Source organism: Castor canadensis, chromosome 17 (genome assembly GCF_047511655.1).
Source record: "Castor canadensis chromosome 17, mCasCan1.hap1v2, whole genome shotgun sequence".
In the NCBI taxonomy this organism is placed as follows: domain Eukaryota; kingdom Metazoa; phylum Chordata; class Mammalia; order Rodentia; family Castoridae; genus Castor; species Castor canadensis.
The window spans coordinates 58,704,868-58,724,005 of NC_133402.1; positions in this window are offsets into that span (position 1 = coordinate 58,704,868).

Below are 19,138 nucleotides of genomic sequence, written 5' to 3' on the forward strand. Positions count from 1 at the left end.
AGAGGACAAACACTGCTGGTAGACATCAACTAGGATGACTTCCCAGGTCACAAGAAATCTCTTTTCCTTACAAATGTCTCCAGATCAAGGAGTGGGCAATTGGGGACTATATCTGTGCTATGTGGGAGGGATTGGGGGAAGGACAGAATCCTCACCCAAGCAGCATAAACTGACCCTTCTTCTGGAATTTGAAATTTAAATAGTTTTACATTCTCAGAGGCTGGAGTATTGGAATGGAGTTAACACAGCGGTGGCACTGAAGGAGGGTATTCACTGATTAATCCCCCTGTCCTAGCTCTTGCCCTTCCTGCAACCCAAATTTATTCTTTACTCATTCCTGTGAGCCACCCCAGGATCCGTTCAATACAACCCATAAATTCATCAGCTTATTCCAGGCTAAATTAGAATTTCATTGCTCAAACATTCTTTCACTTTCCGAAGGAGCTGAGTCTCAGCCTGACCTACAGACTTACTGGTCAGTGACTATCTCTCACACAAGGTGTCCTGGTATCTGGCAAACTGGAAAGCAATAGGGGTTTCAGTATCCAAAGTTCAATGAGAAGGCCTGTTCTACTGAAGAAAGGAATTTGACCTGCCATTCTGACAACTATTTGGTCCTAAAAGTAGAGGGAACAATGACTGTAATTGGTATTTTGAGTTTGCTAATCAGCATTGGAGACACAAATCACCAGTGGTGAGGAAGGGGCCCATCACGTCAACCACGTGAACCACAGTGGCGCCCTAGACGAGGAAATTAAACATCTGAACGTTCTGAGGAATACAGTCATGCCTACAGAGCTATGCCTTGAAAGGAAATATGGCTCAAGAGGCTTTTAAAAGTGAAACAGTAACTACAAAATCACAAATAACTCCAAAGAGAAAGAAAAAGAAAAGATAACCTGAGAAGCAGTGTGGTTTCAGAGGGAACTCCCTGATAAGTCTGGATTTTAAATATGAAAGAACATGGTCCCCATCCTGAAGGACATCACAATCTGGTCATAAAGATAAAACTCTCAACTTAATGACTCAAACCCAAAGGACAATGTGCTAAGAATCCTAGGAGAAGGGCACTGGCTACTGAGAGTGGCAGATGACAGCAGCCACTTCCAGCTAGGGAGATAATATCTTGTCCTGATCACTGTTTATTTTGCATAGATTAGGTTAGGCTCCTCATGATGCTGTAAGAAAAGGCAAGGCCCTTATCTTCTTTCATTCTCTTGTGTCTTTGAGCACATAGTAAGTGCTCAGTAAATAATTTGTTGCCTGTGTCACTGGCCCATCATACCCTCATCACACTGTAGGTTGCTAGCTTTAGTAGAGGCTTCAGTGATACCATCGTTTATTCCCTACTAAAATTCATTCTGCAGACATTCTACTTACCTTACTCTATTATCTTCACACTGTGTCTATGGGTACATTGCAGTCATCCCATTTTACAATGAGCGATCCATCCTTTGGAAGGGATAAAATGGCCTTCCAAGACCACACAGCTAGTAGATGGTGAAATCAGGGTGCAAAGTCAGATCCTGAGTCTTCTCATTCTGTTCTCCTCTTGAGAGAAGTTGCAGAATATCAAGTCCAACATTTCATTTTATGCACAGCTAAGGAAACAGGGTCTTCCAGATGAGCTGATTCAAGAGGGTCCTCAGTCCACTGGGGGCACAGAAGAATGGCCCAGTGCTGAAACTGTGGTGCCTCCTCTAAGGAAAGAAGTAAGAAGTATTGTGGAGATGTGGGTTTGAAACCCAGTCTACTCCCTGTACAGCTATCCTTACCTCAACCAGCAAAAACCCTTGTTCCTTCCTATTATTGCTTATACTCTCTCTTCAACAAAATTAGAGGTAAGGGCAAAATAGTTTCTGCCGGGTTTCGAGGGGGTGGGGGGAAGAGGGAGGGGGCGGAGTGGGTGGTAAGGGAGGGGGTGGGGGAAGGGGGGAGAAATGACCCAAACATTGTATGCACATATGAATACAATAAAAATTAAAAAAAAAAAAAAGAAACCCCAGTCTATGGTTGGTAAAACTGAGGCACACTTGCCTCTAGCCAGGCTTCTGGTACCCAGGTAATTTACCCTTCCGCTTTACCTACCTCTCACCTGCGTGTCAAAAGTAACCATTTTTGTGTTCCCATGTGTTGTCTTTACCATTATTTGTCATTTGTTTTCACCATGATTCATCTGTGACTGCTAGTTGTTTTTTCATTAGACTTTCAAGTCCTTAAGATCAGTGACTCTAGCAGAACAAATATTTATATTAAATGCTTACTAAATATCATCTTGGTTCTTTTAAAAAGACTTATTTAAAAGCTAATTTTGCAAGATTCCTCTGGACACTATAAAAAATATATTAAGACCTCACTATTAACTCTACCCAAGCTTAGAAGAATCTAAAACTTGTTTTGGTTTGGTTTGGTTTGGGTTTTGTTTTTGTTTTTGTTTTTGGCAGTACTGGGGTTTGAACCCAAGGCCTCACACTTGCTAGGCAGGCACACTATCACTTAAGCCATTCCACCAGCCCTAAAACTTATTTCTTTCATAGAGTTTTATGTTGATCTTCTTCTAATCCCATGTATTCCCCAAAAATTTTCTTGTCAGTGTAATATGAGATTCTTGCCATAAAGACAAGAAACAAAAACTCAGAATAAAAAGATTGCAAAATCATCACATTGCAACATCAACTGATTAAAATGGGGTATATTCAGATGATAGAATATTCCCCTTCATGAAAAGGAATGAAGTATTAATTCATGCTATTCAAGTATGGATGAACTTTGATAACGTGCTAAGTAAAAGAAGCCAGTCACAAAAGGCCATATATTCCATGATTCCATTTATATGCGGTGCCCAGAACTGGCAAATATAAAGAGGCAGAGAGCAAGTTAGTTGTTGCCTCAGGTTGGGAGAATGGGGTTACTTGAGTTGTGGCTAAAGACTACAGGGTTTCTTATTGGAATGATGACAAGGTTCTAAAATTTTATTGTAAAGATGGCTGCTACAATTTTATGAATTATGAACATACTAAAAACCATACAATTATCCACTTTGAATGGGTGAACTGTATGGCATTCTATCTCAATAGAGCTCTGATCAAAAAATTTTGTAAGTTAAATTATACTCTTATTTCATTAACTGAATTTGTTTCTCTCATTATTTTTCCCCTAAGGCAGAACTTTGACACACACCAAAGCAAAAATAAAAAAAATACTGGGTTCTGCTTAGTTCTTCAAGCCCAGCTTCATGCAGGAAATCCTGCCTTTACTCCATCTGGGGAGTGGAGAGTTTTGGGGACTGTGTCATTGAAGGTGCGTGCTAGGACCTTACTGAAAGGTGAGATTGTCACTAACCACTGAACAGAGGTTGAAAAAGGCCCTGGGGTAAAGGAGACCTGAATAGACCAGAGAGAAACACATAGGAGATCAAATTTGCAATCCATAGGCCATGAAACTCTGTTGATCTCACTGCTGTGACATCCCTTGTTCCCAGACTTTTTTCACATGATGTTAAGTTAAAACAAGGTAATTGCCGCTACTGTCTGTATTTTTTTTGTCCCAGACTACAAAAGGCAGCTGAGTTTCCCCTCACATCATAAATCTTGGGCTAGTTATTGATGAATTACTCCAGTGACATGTGTATTTATTTTTATTTCATACAGTGCACATTTCAGTAATTCTGTCAACTTCCCCAAAGCATTCTGTGAGATGGTCCTAGCAATCAGGCACCAAAGGCTTCACTGGTACTTGTTGGACAACCGTTTTCCAGGCGAGAAGGGGAGAGGTGGTTGGATTCAAGCAATGTGATAATAGGGATTCAGTGCTGGGAGGGCGGCACGCAGAGGTGATGCATAATTCATCAGGCAAATTAATCTGTTCTCTTTCCCTCTGCCCATTGCAATTACTGGGAACACGCAGTCATCAGCTTCCTCACCCTCCCTCCACTCCTGCCCTGGGAAAATCTCTGGGACTGCTCAATTTGAGTCACAGGCTGCTCCACTTGCACCTGCTGGGCAGAGAGATACCTGGGAACTCTCGTCCCTCTGTGCCTCTGCTTCAGCGGGGTCTTCTCTTGTGGGTGGGGAGCCAGGGGAAGACAAGTGGGGGTTTGGTGTGCAGTAGAGCAGAGAGTGTGGACAATTAGTTTTCTTCATGCTTGGCTGGGCTTCAGTGTAGGGACAGACCAGCTTAGAGGGCGAGGCAGATCGCAGATAATAGAAGCTTCATTTCCAACTGACCCTCCAAGAATTCTGCCAGGCTCAGGAGAGAGGGACAATGCCAGCCACCTCAAGAAATGCTGGCATTGAGTGCTGAGGCGAAGGCACCAACGAAACAAGGAGGGAAAAACAAAAGCAATAGACAGGGCTTTGCCTTGAAATGGTTTCTATAGTCCTCACTAAAAAAAAAAGAAAAAGGCTCCATCGAGGACAGAAAATAAAGTCATAATGAAACATATATTTCTCACACAACAAGAAGCACACACACACACACACACACAGAGAGAGACACTTGTGCACGTGGACCATTGTGTAACTAAGTCCCTTCTAGCCCAAGGATGTCTCTGACGAAAAATAAAATTTTTTGCTTCAAGTAGAAGAACCTTTCCTATAGGGCCCCTTTAGCTGTAGCAGAAGTCACCAAAGGTCCCATGGTGTGGGTGACCTGAGTGGCAGCCTGGCTGGCACCAGTGCAGGAAGTAAACAGAAAGATTGCACCACAAAGGAAGGAAAAGGAGCACCATTCACTTTTATTTGTGCTTTTGATCCTCTCTTCTGCTACCATATTACAAACCAACCCCAAACTGAGGAACTAAAAGCAAGATGTACGTGGTTTAGTCAGTCAGAATTTCAGACAGGTCTCCGTTGGATGATTCATGGGCTTTATGTGGAATCAGTTGAGGCCATTTGCACTGGACTGGTGTAGAGGGTCCAAGATGGATTTACTTATTTATTTTGTACCTAGGAAGGGATGGCTGGAATGCTGGACTCAACTGGGGCTGTCGACCAGGGCACCTACCTGGAGGCTATCCAGCATGGTAGCTCAGAGCTCATAAACAGAATGTTCCCATAAATAGGAAGTGGAGGTGAGCACTTTCTTTCTGTGGGTCTGAAAGCAGGGAGGATATCACTGCCACTACATTCTATTGTTAGAAGCAGTCACAGCACCACCCAGGGAACACAAACTCCACCATCACTCAGTGGAGAGAATTAAGAATATGCAGTCATCTCTAACCCAAGTTCTTCATTCTAGAGAGCAAAAAAGAGAAAAATTGGGTTATAGATAGCTCCTAGCCTGGAATATGGTGGGGACATTAAAAGAAGCAAAGAGAATCATCTGTATATCTATTTGGGTAACAACCTAAGTCACAAGTTTCTGGAAAGGCAGGCCTGAGTAGAGCTAAGAAGAGATAGATACAAGATGTATGGAGTAGACGAGACTCCACACCATTTTCCCTAATCTCACATTCAAGTGGCTTTCTCTCTTTTCTGAATTTGCCTTTAACTCATAGATAGTTTCTCTAGTTTTAGATTTAAAATGATGAGCATTTTTCAATGGCTGCAAGCGTAAAAGTATTTCTCCAGCGAGTGGATAAATGGATAAATTTAACTATGCTTCTTGATGGCAGAAATGTATCCTAAACTTCTCTATATTCATCAAGATCTATAGAGTACACAAGGAATACATACATTCACCATATTATTTTTGTGTTTGTTTTTCTTCAGTCAATTCTGATTCTCCCATCCTGACATAATTTATTGGAAGAAATTTCACTATAGTATAGCTTGTCTTCTGTACCCTTGCTTTGCCTATCCATCCATTCCTTCTAGATATTTTCTTTCTGCTTCATGGGATGGTACTCTCTTCTTTCTCTGTGTTTCCTACTTTAAGGAAAAAGTTCAGTATTCCCTGTGTACAAGATTTGGCTTTATGGGAGTTAGGGCATTTCTAGGGATCACTCAGCTAAGCAAGGACTCTGACGACACAGCCACAAGGGGAGGGACTAACAGCAAGGCTGGGAATTCACCTCTTTTGTTAGTGCTTTGCATCTGCCAGATGCCAATTCAGTCTTCCATCAACAAGCATATTTAAAAGGATACATGTTAGGGAAATTTGTTATCCGTGCAATTTCAATGACAGCCAATTCTATTAACTCCCCTGAAGCCCATGCATTATGACTGGGCTTTCAGGAGCTGAGCCTTGAATAAACTTTTCAGTGATTTCACAACACTTCCATTATGGCTGTTCCATTATGAAGCAGATGAACATTTCGTGAACAATTAGACGAGGTTGTATAGAATAAAGAGTGAGGTTTACGGGAGATCATGGAAACCTATCTGCTTAGGTGATTCATTTTCTTCCAACAAGGCAGCCCATAAAAAGCTTTTCTTCTGGAGCCTTGTCTTGTTTCCCATTTCAATTAGTGACAATGACTGGAGAATGGGAAGAATGTCTTCTTCATGTCCTTGTGCTGCAAGCAAGGCTAGCCAACCGCAAACAATGAAGGAGAGAAGAGGACAGCAGAGTGGGAGAGGGGAGCAGCTGTGAGGAAAACCAGTCTGCTTTTCCAGAGAGATCTTGCAGAGAAGGATGAAGTCTGAAGGAATCAGGAGGCAGAGCTAGGCAGGGACGAGGGACTTTTGACTTGAGACCAAAGTCAGCAGGGGACCAGGTCTCTGCAGAGACAGTAGCAGATCATGACATGGAGCACTAATGCCTTTTTCCATTTCTGAGGTCTGATCCATGGGCCTTGCCCACTCATACTGGGGACAGAATGAACTCACACTTTCCATAAGCCATTTACCTGTGTATGTTTCTTGACTGCTCTTCCATATTGCTTTTTCATTCACAGAGAGTTCCACTGCTTCTTCCACCAGGCATGGACAAATGCTTCATCCTGATCCCTTGAACTCAAATGCTGACATGCCCTTATATCCCATCTATAGGAGCTACATTGAAAATATGCCTCAGCCTAGCCATCTATGAGATTTGACTACACTTCCTGCCCCCTTGTCTACAGCAAAACAGAAAACAGAGGCCCACAGACGGCCTGGCTTTGGTCTGAAAAACAAGAATTAAAAGTGAAAGGAGTGGTAGCAATTCCCAACCAAGGACCCACATATTGCCATCATTGGCTAATATGTTTCTTTGACAGGATAGAAAATAGTGACAGATTGTTTGCCCTTCAGTAGGGAAAATTTTTTCCATAATAAGCAAGTCTCCAAGTCTTTCCTTTGATTGGAATGAATCTATCTGATCAGAGAAATTTTTCTCCTAATATCTCTGCAATAATAGACATTTTCTCATTCCTAATGAGATTCATGACTAAAGAGTTTGTCACTACAAAAACTGAGGCTTTGACTCTCAGGTTATTTAAGCAAATAATTGATGTATGCTAATTGCTGTACTTCACTGGTCTGAATCCTTTCTCTCTATATATTTTTTTTCACTGCACGTAAATTGGATAAAGATATCACAAGGATCCATGGGCCACAAGAATAAAGACACCCTTATTTATACCTCCTTCTGCTTCTTCTTGTGTCTGAGGTCATTATACCCCACTCAGCACCATGGGGTGGACTTTCCAAGATGACAGTACCTAAATTTCCACCCACAGCTTCAACAATGCAGACTTGGATATAATGTGCTTGACAATTGTCTCTCTTTTTCAAACAGGAGCAGGTGAATTTCTTATCTTAGACAAGAGCTGAGAAGGAACAAGAAGAAAGAAAGCATGGTCCCATAGTCAATGAGAATTTCTTTTTTCTACATAATTTGTGCATAGTATACCATCTGCTATGGTTACATTTGTGCATTTCATGCCAATGCTGACCATTATGGTTCAAATGCTTATACGCACCCCCACCACCAAATTCATATGTCAAGATCTCATCTCCAATGTGCCAATATTAGGAGTTGAGGTCTCTGGATGGTAATTAGGCCAGGAGGGTGGAACCCTCATGAATGAGATTAGTATCCTTCTAAGAAGCTAAAGAGAACAGAGTCCTTCTCTTCTGCCAGGTGAGTTGCAGTGAGAAGACATCTGATTGTGGAAGAAGAGGGTGCTCATCCGATACTGAATGTGCTATCACCTTGATCTTGCCCTTCCTAGCTTCTACAACTATGAGAAATAATTTTCTGTTGTTTAATTTACCCAGCTTGTTGTATTTTGTTATAGCAGTCCCAACAGACTAAGATATTGACCCACTGAAAAACATTGTTTTTTCATTAAGCTTTCAATATTGTGTTCCCCTTATTTTACAAGATTAAACAATTTGGATCTTTCTTACTTATGGTGAGGTTTTTCTGTAACAGTTTCAAAGCCTATAACTCTCCAGTGCACATAAAGTCTTCCACAAATTAGTGATCCTTTGGGCCATTTTGTAAAAGCATGGCTCTCAGCCTCTTAGAATCTTTCTGCTGAACTTCCTAACAGGCTTCAATCGCATCCTGAAGTTGGGGCCAGTCCCTGCTGTGGGAGACTCTCTGGACCTGGTGAAGGACATTGACTGTACCCTTCCTAGCCAGTCTCCAGGCTCTTGAGTTTCCCAAATGTCCCTACCTCTCTGCAGCTAAGCTCTCGCTTAAAAAGAATGCAGAAACCACTGTTCACTAGACCTCCCATCCAGTTCTGCCCTGCAGCATTCAATTTATTGCTGATAAGTAAGGCAGTGTTATCAGTCCACACTCAAAATGCTTCTCTATGCTTACTCCTTAAATGTATTCTCAATAACCCACTTCAGCTCAAAAAAACTGAAGATACAAGTGGGTTATCAGGCTTCACTGTCACAAAGAAAGCAAGAGGTTCTTCTTTCTGCAGTCTTCTGGCACAGTCTTCTACCCACAGCCACCCACCAGCCTTCCCCACCAGCTTGTATGTGACAAGAAAGGTAACTGGGGCCAGGCAAAGGCAAGGCAGGTTCAACAGCCAGTCCACTCATGTCTGCATGCTGGCCACCTCTCACCACATAGCTACTGAGCTCCTCTTTTTGAGCCCAAGGCTGCTAGTTCCATCTGCCCTCTAGAAACTTCAAGTTCATGACAAATCTCACATTATACCTTCAAACCCCCAAACATCCTTTAGTTCTCCAACACAGAATGTGAGGACTGAGGACTGAGCACTGAAATGACACAGAATAGACCTCAGTGTAGAAACAAGGTAAGTCACCAGCACCTAAGGAGGTCGTTCTCGTAGTCCTAAAGTCCTTGCAACACAGCCATGTCCTTCAGAGACCCAGGCATATCTGAGGGTTCCCAACACCATCTCCAGCCTCGATCCACTCACCCTGCTCTAGCTACATGGGGTTCTTTGCACTCCTTCCTTCCTACCTTTGCATTTGCTGTTGCCCTTGCCTGGAATTTTTTCTGTGGCCTTCCCATGGCTGGTACTTTCTTATCCTTTGGGTCTCCGGGCTCCTAAAAGTCCCTCTTCTGATCTCCCTACCTAAAGTAGACCCTCAACCCTTCTTGTTTTCAGATTTTCACCCTGATTATTTCCATTTATACACTGAAGATAGTGTCATCTTCAACACTGAGCCCCTGTGCGCTTTCTATCTACTACAACCATAACTTCCTGAGGGTCAAGTTCCACCTGCTTTCTGACTTCAATTGTCTGTACAGTTTCTGATAATTAACATTGCCCTTTCTTATTTCACAGAATTGTTCTAAGTTTTTGAAATATTTTCTGTCATTTGTAAGGTTTTAGAGTAAGGAAAGGAGACCAAATTGTGTTTAAGATACCCTAGAGACACATTCTCTTCTCCCTCCATCTTTATAGCTGCAGAAAATGAGATTCAGCAAGGCTAAGTAGCTTTGCAGGCATACAGAGCTAGGAAGTATGGTAAAGCATTCATGTATTATGATGATAAGGAATATACCTATGCCATGATAATGATGGTAGCACAGAAGCAAGGGTGGAGTCCTCATTTCATATATTCACTCTTGATATCTCCCTAACCTCAAACTTATCATGGGGTTGCATCCTGATAAACCCAACCTAAGTTGAAAATATCATAAGTCACAAATGTATTTAATACACCTGACCTACTGAACATCATAACTTAGTCACACAGTATGCTGTAACCTCTCGGGTGCTTACCTTTGTGCTGGCCTGACTGACTAGGAACTATGGCTCCATCCAGTGTCACAAAAAGGTATCATAAGTCTATTGCTGATCCAAGAAAAGAACAAAATTCAAAGTATATTTTCTACTGAATGTATAGAGACATTCATCATCATGACACCATTGAGTCAAAAAAATCATAAGTAGACCCTGATTTGATCACTACATGTTGCATACATGCATCAAATTACTACACTGGACCCCATAAGTATGTACTTTTCAAATAATAAGTTAATTTAATAAAAGAAAAATTGTAAGTAGAACCACTATAAGTTGAAGATTACATTGTGTCTACCTAGATTTTTAGTCCAAGAAAAATTAGATGTGACTTGTGAATTTAACAAGGAAATTGAGGCTTTCAATATTTCTTTTACAGAACACTCACAATATTTAATTACAAATCTTCTTCTGAGGATTACTGAAATCTAAAGATCAGCTTTGCACATATATAAGCATTACATGCTATATTAGGAGGGAATAAAGCACAGAAAGATAAGGACTTTGGAATTAAAGCGCCTCATTCCTTACCAGCTGTCTGATCTTGGGTTTTATAAAATGAGGACTTTAATTGCAACATTTCATGGCCAGAGGTTATCATTTACTAGGACCTACTATAAACATTCACGGAATGGTCTCTCAATGAAATAATATAAGACATGCACTGCTAATTTAAGCAAGATTTCTAAGCACCTTGAATTTTTATTTTGAAACAAAAGATCCTTTTGCTTTCTGAGCTTTTCCCGCAAACTCCAGCTTCGAGTTAATTCTTGCCTTTTGATCCTTACTGTTTCTGCTACCCTTGAAACTTCTATCTCTCAAGCTTAGAAACTTGTACCTTGGAAGCTTAGAATTCTAGTCATATGAGTTAGGTGAGAGCAGTAAGTTGCTCAAAATCAGCTAATAAACTTTCGTTAATCGTTTCTGATCCTAAGGAAATATTAAGCAAAAATCTTTTTTTTCCCCCAAACAAAACCCACCGTAAATGCAGCTTGCCTCTGTGTAGCACACAGCAGTGCATTGTGAGGAACTGAATATGTGGAAGGCTGCTAAAGAAAAGGAAGCCATAGAGAATGTTTTCATGAGAAGAAATGGCAAAACTTATGGGGGATATTGAGAGTGTAGGTCCTTGAACTGAACTGATTGGGAAAAAAATTATGAAAAGATTGTCTGACTGAATAATAGAGTAACTAGCGACCTTGAACACAGAAAGAGTGTCGAATAGGAATGAAACAATGAAGTCTTTTTAGAACAGAGAATAATACTCATAAGAGGCAATTTTTAAATGAAAAACAGAATGCTCTGTAACAGAAATATTGGGGGCCTGAACCACCCTGTAATTCATAGAGAGGGGAACACCAGTGGCCTTGCCTAGAAGCCCACAACTTAGTAAAGGGATAACAGCTTAAAATAAGATTATTAATTTCTTTGGAATGAGGCCAGAATGACATCCTCTTACAAAGCTTGGCCAGATTCTTACATGATCACTTTAAACAATGAAATCTAATGAATATACAAAAACAAAAACCAAGGCACATCTGGTTGTACCAACAAGATGTTGAGTTGTTTGTGCTTTAAAAAAAAAACACCCTGTTATTCTGCCTTCCATAGACTTTGTAATATTATTTCTTAATTTCAGGCAAAAGCAATTGATCATAATATATTGTATGGTTTTGATGGTTAAAAAGTAAACATTAAGTGATATCAGGGGGGATGATGATGATTTTGTAGGCCTCTATTCAAATATAGTTTGGAAAAATATGGTAAACTTTTATTATTTCTGTCTACCTAGCTCTTTGTTCTACAGGGCTCTCTCTCCTCCTTTTGAGGAACTGTTTCTGCTCTCTGTCCCACATTCTGGTCGATTGCCAGGCAGAAGTCTCCATTCAGTGGTCTCCCACTGACTTCCTTTTTTTTTTTTTTTTTTGTCACTTGAAAATGTTCTCTTTACATTACAGACTGGGGAATTCAAAGGCACGTCAACAGAAGTTATGTGACAGGGGCTGTCACAGAGGGAATTCAGACATCGGAAGTGGACTGACTGGTGTACCCCAAGAGGATTCTCTCCAGTTTGGAGCTTCTGGTCCTATCATTCCATTTCACAATGACCAGCACATTAAAGGCCCACACGGTTTGTGAGCAGTACTTAACTCTTCCTCCTCCTCTTCTCCTTCTCCCCTGCATTTCTTTTCTCCTTCTCCTCTTTCTGCCCCTCCTCCTCCTTCTTCTTCTCCTTCTTCTTCTCCTTCTTCCTCTTCTTCTTTCTTCAAGTTTTATTAAAGTACACTTGACATATACAGTATATGATACGACGTTTTGACCTATCTATATGTTGCGAAGTTATTAGATGAAACTAATTATCATATCCATCACATTACATACTTAATGCATTTACAGAAAAAACCATTTGAGACCTGCCATCTTAGCACTTTTCAAGTATACATTACCTCATAGCCATCCTGCTACGTAATAGATCTCCAGAACTTACATGCCTTGTCTAACTGAAGCTTTGTGCTCTCTGACAAATGCCTCCACAATGCCAGCCCTCAGCTCCTGAAGCCACTGTGCTACTTTTTACGTCTGTGAGTTTGACTTATTTATATTCCCCATATAACTAACACCATGGTGTTGTCTTTCTGTGCCCGGCTTATTTCACTTAACATAACATTCTCAGGTTCATCCATGCCACTACAAATAATAGAACAGCCCTCTTTTTTTGATGTCAGTGTTCTATTGTATGTATATATATGTATATGTATATGTACATACATATATATACACATTTTCCATTTTATATATATATCACATTTTCCTTATACATTAATCCATTAATAGACACAAAAGTTGATTTCATATCTTGGATATTATGAATAATGCTGCAATAAACATGGGAATGCAAACTCATCTTTGATGTACAGATTTCACTTCCTTTGGCTATTTGCCCAGTAGTGGAATTGCTGGGTCAATCCCAGTATTTAAGGAACATCCATACTGTTTTCTATAACGACTGTACTAATGTACATTCAATGTGTATTGCCAATACAGTGTACATGGCTTCTTTCTTCTTCATATCATTTTTCACATGTTCATATCTAGAACATGGAAATACAATTGTTAGCTGTATCTGGTATACTGTAAACTCCCTGAAACCAGCTACTCATTTTAGTTCTTTGTTCAAGTAGTTGGAATTTTCTACCCAGATTTTATATCATCTCAGAGACAATTTTTTACTGTATTTTAACTTGCATACATTAGTACTACAAAGGGGGCCATAAGTGGAAACAGTGCAGTTTTAACAGGTTCACTTCCTCTATTGTAGTCCCATAGCCCTCTTCCCTTCTCCCCCTTTTTCAAACAGTGTTTGGTGGATTTTATTATGCTGTATATCTGCATATGTATATGCCATATATCTATATGCACATATGTAGGTATATAGATAGACATAGATATAGATGACATAAATGTAGACATATGTAACATACTTCGATCTCCTTTACTTCCTTCTTCTTTACTTCTCCCCCTCCTGCTTATCTTCCCCCAAGCAGCCCTCTTTTTATACTCAGGTCCCATCACATTAGGAAAGTTTTTCTTCCTATTTTTCCTTCCTCTTTGATCTCTGCCTCCTTTTTCCTGTTCTTATGTATTACACTGGCAAAGACTTCCAGCATTCTGTTGAATAAAAAAGGAAGGAACAAATATACTTGCCTTATTCGTGACCTTAGAAGAAAAGCATTCAGTTTTTCACCATTAAGAATGATGTCACCCAAAGGAGCTAAAAATATACGATGGAGAAATAGCAGCCTCTTCAACAAAAACTGCTGGGAAAACTGGTTAGCAGTCTGCAAAAAACTGAAACTAGATCCATGTATATCACCCTATACCAAGATTAACTCAAAATGGATCAAGGATCTTAATATCAGACCCCAAACTCTTAAGTTGATACAAGAAAGAGTAGGAAATACTCTGGAATTAGTAGGTATAGGTAAGAACTTTCTCAATGAAACCCCAGCAGCACAGCAACTAAGAGATAGCATAGATAAATGGGACCTCATAAAACTAAAAAGCTTCTGTTCATCAAAAGAAATGGTCTCTAAACTGAAGAGAACACCCACAGAGTGGGAGAAAATATTTGCCAACTACACATCAGACAAAGGACTGATAACCAGAATATACAGGGAACTTAAAAAACTAAATTCTCCCAAAACTAATGAACCAATAAACAAATGGGCAAGTGAACTAAACAGAACTTTCTCAAAAGAAGAAATTCAAATGGCCAGAAAACACATGAAAAAATGCTCACCATCTCTAGCAATAAAGGAAATGCAAATTAAAACCACGCTAAGATTCCACCTCACTCCTGTTAGAATAGCCATCAACAGCAACACCACCAACAACAGGTGTTGGCGAGGATGCGGGGAAAAAGGAACCCTCTTACACTGTTGGTGGGAATGTAGACTAGTACAACCACTCTGGAAAAAAATTTGGAGGCTACTTAAAAAGCTAGACATCGATCTACCATTTGATCCAGTAATACCACTCTTGGGGATATACCCAAAAGACTGTGACACAGGTGACTCCAGAGGCACCTGCACATCCATGTTTATTGCGGCACTATTCACAATAGCCAAGTTATGGAAACAGCCAAGATGCCCCACCACTGACGAATGGATTAAGAAAATGTGGTATCTACACACAATGGAATTTTATGCAGCCATGAAGAAGAACGAAGTGTTATCATTCGCTGGTAAATGGATGGAATTGGAGAACATCATTCTGAGTGAGGTTAGCCTGGCCCAAAAGACCAAAAATCGTATGTTCTCCCTCATATGTGGACATTAGATCAAGGGCAAACACAACAAGGGGATTGGACTTTGAGCACATAATAAAAGCGAGAACACACAAGGAAGGGTGAGGATAGGTAAGACACCTAAAAAACTAGCTAGCATTTGTTGCCCTTAGCGCAGAGAAACTAAAGCAGATACCTTAAAAGCAACTGAGGCCAATAGGAAAAGGGGAACAGGTACTAGAGAAAAGGTTAGATCAAAAAGAATTAACCTAGAAGGTAACACCCACGCACAGGAAATCAATGTGAGTCAATGCCCTGTATAGCTATCCTTATCTCAACCAGCGAAAACCCTTGTTCCTTCCTATTATTGCTTATACTCTCTCTACAACAAAATTAGAAATAAGGGCAAAATAGTTTCTGCTGGGTATTGGGGGAGGTGAGGGAGGGGGCGGAGTGGGTGGTAAGGGAGATGGTGGGGGCAGGGGGGAGAAATGAACCAAGCCTTGTATGCACATATGAATCATAAAAGAAAAAGGAAAAAAAAAGAATGATGTCACCTATGGGAATTTTGTAAATGTTCTTTTCCACATTGAGGAAGTTTTCCTCTATATCTAGTTTTCTGAGAGATTTTATCACAAATGAGGATTGGATTCTGTCATATGCTTTTATCTGCATCAATTGATAAGATCAATTGATTTTCTTCTTTCATTTGTTAATATCATGAATGTCAATGATTGATTTTCAAATACTGAGCTACCTTTGTGTTCCTACAATAAACCTCATCTAGTGATTTGTTCTTTTATGATAAATTCCATTTCCCAATGTTTGTTAAGGATTTTGGTGCCTCCATTCATAAGGAATACTGGTCTGTAGTTTTGCCTGGAACTTTCTGTGGTTTTCTGAGTTCAGTATCAGAGTAATAACTACCCTTGTAAAATATGTTGGGAAGTGATCCATTTTCTTTTATTTTCTGAAGAAGATTTGAAGAATTGGTATTAATTTTTCATTAGACATGTGGTAGAATTCTCCAATAAAACAAACTGGACCTGACAATTTCTTTTTTGAAAGGATTTCAATTACAAATTTATATTTCAGAATACTTATACAACTAACTATTCAAATTATATCATATTGGGTAAAATTGTGGTAGTTTGTGCTTTTTAAAATATTGACCTATTTTACCAAAGTTGTAAAGTTTCTGTATAGAGTTGTTCACAGTAACACTGTAATTTCCTTTGGATATTGGTAGTATCTGTAATTATGCACCTTGTGTCATTCTAGATAGTAATTTGTATCTTCTTACTTTTTACTATTAAAGATTTGTCGATTTTATTGATCTTTGTAAGAAATCGGCTTTTAGTTTCATTGATTTTCTACATTATTTTCTGTTTCCCATTTCACTTATTTCTGCTCTTTATTATTTCCTTCCTTTTGCTGGCTTTCGCCTAATTTTTCTCTTATTTCTCTATGTACTTAATATAAGAACTTAGATTATTGATTTAAAACCTTTCCTCTTTCCATGCTTAGTGCCATAGATTTTACTCTCTATTCTGTAAATTTTTAGCTATGTTCCACAAATTTTGCTGTATTTCTTTTATCATTCAGTTCAATATACTTTTTAATTTCCTGAAGACATACTCTGGTCCAGGGCTTATTCAATTGTTTTGTTTCCACATTTTTGGAGATTTTCCTAATATCTTTCTATTATTAAGTTCTAGTTTGATTCCATTGTAGACACAGAAGGCACTCTGTATGATTTCAATTCTTTTTTTTTATTTGTTGACATTTGTTTTATAACCCAGGATACTGATTATCTTGTTAACTATTCTGGTGTTATTGAGCAAACTCTTTATAGATATAGACTAGATCTACTCAGTTGATAGTGTTATTCTGTTCTATATCCTTGCTGAATTTCTGTTTAGTTTTTCTATTAGTTGTTGAGAGACAAATGTTGAAGTCCCCTACTTTAATTGTGGATTTGTCTTTTTGTTCCAGTTCTGTAAGTTTTGTCTCAGATATCTTACAGTTCTGTTGTTTAGTGTAAAACATACAGCATTGCTATGTCTTCTTAGTGGACTGAGTCTGCTGTCATTATGCTAGGCCCTTTATTCCTTCATAATTTTCTTTGCTCTATTTTATTTGATAGAAATATAGTCACTTGTACTTTCTTTTGACTAGTGTTCATCTATCTCTTCACATTCTTTTACTTTCAACTTATCTGCATCATTACATTGGAATAAGATTTTTCTAGACAGCATAAGTGATGGTTAATCTTGGTTGTAAACTTAACTGAATTGAGATACACCTTGGATATTAGTAAAGCACACACTTGGATGTATCTGTAAGAGTATTTCCAGAGAGGAGTCACTAAGGGAGGAAGACCTGCCTTGAATTTATACCACACCATCCAATGGGCTGGGGGCCCAGATTGAATAAAAGAAAGAATGAAGAAAAGCCAGGGATCATGCAGGCATTCTCTCTCTCTCTCTCTCTCTCTCTCTCTCTCTCTCTCTCTCTCTCTCTCTCTCTCCCTCTCTCTCTCTCTTTCTCTCTTTCTTGGATGACATATAAGCTGCTCTGTTCTACCATGCCTTCCCCACCATAATGCACTGAAACCTCTGAAACTGTGAGCCAATATTTTTAACGTCACATTGATGAAAGTCTGAATAACTCATAAAATTGATACCAGAGAAAGTGGGGCCACTACCAGGTGGTTTAGAAGTCTTTGGAATTTGTTTGCAGGAGGATTTGGAAACATTTGGAGAATTGGGCTAGGGGAACCCTAGAATGCTGTAAGAAGAGTTTAATGGGTGATTGTGGTGGGAGCTCAGAAGACCAGAATGTTTTGAGGGGCATGAGAAACAGAGAGTAAAGACTGTGGTCATGAGGTTTCAGATGGAAACTAGGAGTACTGGGAATTGGACTGGGGCCATTCATGTTACATTCTGGCAAAGAACTTGTCTACATTTTTCCCATTTCCTTTGTGGGAGGCTGAGTTTAAAAGTAATGGACTAATTTTAATCTGGAAGAGGAAATTCCAAGGCAGCCTAGCATCTAGGCTGTGGCATGGTTTTTGCTGGTTGCTTTTAGACACATTTATAATGAGAATTTGGAGAAAAAAAACAGAGCAAAAAGGTTTGAAAGCTTGCAGTTTGCCAAGAAAAGAATCACATATAAAATGGGGGCCAAGGAAAGTGTGACTGAGATTAGGGATATTAAAAAGAAGCCTAAATAAATAAATAGAAGTCAAGTACTTTGTATTGGGGCAACAGGAAAGATGTCTTGAGTAGATCTCAGGAACTGGCCAGATTCCACACATTGCAGGCTCAAGGCTGCAAAGATTTTAACTCATTTAAAACACTTTGCTTTGAGAAGAAAACTCCCAAGCACCCTGCTCACACAGAACTACCTAGGGAAGTGTTTCTCCATGCTCAGCCAACCAGACACTCAGAATCTGCTACAGTCATGGTCCAAGGGGGCCTTAATACTGCTCAAGCTGGAATAAGACCTCAGCATTGTCCACAGCATGCTGGTTTTATAAGCATACAGAATGCAAAAGTTACAGGGTCATGAAGGCTTCCACCCAGATTTCAAAAGAAGGCCTGGGAGACTAAGCAATGTGCAGCAGGATCAAGATCCATGCTGCCCTAAGATTCCACCTCACCCCTGTTAGAATAGCCATCATCAGCAACACCACCAACAACAGGTGTTGGCGACAATGGAGGGGAAAAGGAACCCTCTTACACTGCTGGTGGGAATGTAAACTAGTACAACCATTCTGGAAAAAAATTTGGAGGCTACTTAAAAAGCTAAACATTGATCTACCATTTGATCCAGCAATACCACTCTTGGGGCTATACCCAAAAGACTGTGACACAGGTTACTCCAGAGGCATCTGCACACCCATGTTTACTGCAGCACTATTCACAACAGCCAAGTTATGGAAACAGCCAAGATGCCCCACTACTGATGAATGGATTAAGAAAATGTGGTATCTATACACAATGGAATTTTATGCAGCCATGAAGAAGAATGAAATGTTATCATTCGCTGGTAAATGGATGGAATTGGAGAACATCATTCTGAGTGAGGTTAGCTTGGCCTAAAAGACCAAAAATTGTATGTTCTCCCTCATATGCAGACATTAGATCAAGGGCAAACACAAAAAGGGGATTGAACTTTGACCACAAGATAAAAGCAAGAGCACACAAGGGAGATATGAGGATAGGTAAGACACCTAAAAAACT